Genomic DNA, 1,765 nt, shown 5'->3' with positions numbered 1-1,765 from the left:
GCTCTGTATGCTTGTGGGGCGCGGGCATAATCCACACACAACCTCACTAATCCTTCTACAAATGAAATACTAACCAAATCTGCATTCATACCTTGTCTCCAGAACAACAACTCTATTAAATAAAAGTACTCCAAGTGGCGAAAGCACCCAAGTTGAAATATAGTAATGCCAGCCAAGTAACTATTCTGATTATGAATGATCACAGCACTTGAAGGGAGTGCATATAGTGATGATTATAGAGGAATCATTTTAAAAACGTCGATGGTGTGAAGCTAAGCAGGTGATGTCACTTGTGTTTCGAGCCAAGAAATTTGTGAAAACATGAGGAAATAATTAACCCTTAGATGGCAGATAAATTTAAGTGATTTCCTCTACTAACGAGCTGATTTTGTTTGCATTTGGATTATGTTCTGTAATGTTAGTGCGTGAATTCTTGAGGGTTTAGACCTGATGGGTATAGATTTCAGTCTCACGTCAGCTGAGATTTATTAAGATCCTCTAAAGTGCAGAAGGAAAATGCTTAACAGTGGCACTGGGTTATCAGGGAAGCTCGCCATCCAATAACGACATTTGTCAACCCCTAAAGGACCTTGCTAGTGCATGTTTTTGCAGTGTTCTTGACCAGAGACTGCCTTCTCAGATGTCCTAATTCCCTCAGTTTAAATCCTCTTTGTTTACCAATCTATTATTTTTGTGAGGACTTCACACTGCAATTTGCAGTTTCTTTGCCCTGTAATCCCTGGTCTCTGTGGGGTTGATTTTGTTTTTCCGGAGCTGCATTCTCACACAATCCCAACCCAATTCTTCCTGCAGATCACTGATCTCGAAAACAATTGCTCCTATTGCCTTACTGTTGTCAATATAATGACAATATACCTTTGTTCCACCTCATCTTTGTTCGTAATCTTTCCAAATTACAAGTAAGAAACTGATGGTATTGATATTTGTTTCATAGAAAAGCCGCTTTAATGAAGGGATATTTAGTTCTTTGGCAGGCACAGAAGCTCAGATCTTTATCACAATTAACAAAAAACAACAGTGCATGCATTGTATAATTTCTTCAATTTCTTAATTTATTTACCCATGTTGTTCATCATGACCTACTATTATCGTTTTGTACATCTATTCTCAAATAAAAGATCAAAAGCATAAAGATAGACACAAAATGCTGGAGCAACTCAGCGGGTCAGGCAACTAACTGGAGAAAATGGATAGGTGATGTTCCGGGTGGGGACCAGCATCTGCAGCTCCTGCAGTATAACTTTGCATGTGGCTAGCAGTTCAGTTTTGAATTTGAGTGCTTGGTTATTCAAACTTCAGGAAAGCACGTTAGTTTGTTACTAGAGTAATATGAACTCAAGGTGAAAGTCAAGAAAACTGCAGTCGCTGGAAATCTGAAATAAAAACAGAAATTGGTGCAAACATTCAACAGGTCAAGCAGCATCTTAGGAGAACATAGAACATCGAACAGTACAGCAAAGGAACAGGCCCACAATTTCTGTGCCAAACATGATGCCAAGATAAACTAATCACATCTGACTGCACATGGAAAGTAAACAGAGGGAATGCTTCAAATATGAGATATTCTTACAGGACTTCATAACTGAAACCTTGTTTAAAGAGTTCAAATTCCACCTGACCTGTTGAATGTTCCTAGTATTTTTTTTGAACTAGAGGTCATGGCTTCTGGATAGACAGTTCAGATAGTATTAGAACTAATATAAAATAAATATCTCAAGTCAAATGCATGAACCTCTTTATCTCA

The sequence above is a fragment of the Rhinoraja longicauda genome, chromosome 5, assembly GCF_053455715.1.
Source record: "Rhinoraja longicauda isolate Sanriku21f chromosome 5, sRhiLon1.1, whole genome shotgun sequence".
NCBI lineage: Eukaryota > Metazoa > Chordata > Chondrichthyes > Rajiformes > Arhynchobatidae > Rhinoraja > Rhinoraja longicauda.
Note: the sequence above shows the minus strand (reverse complement) of the source record.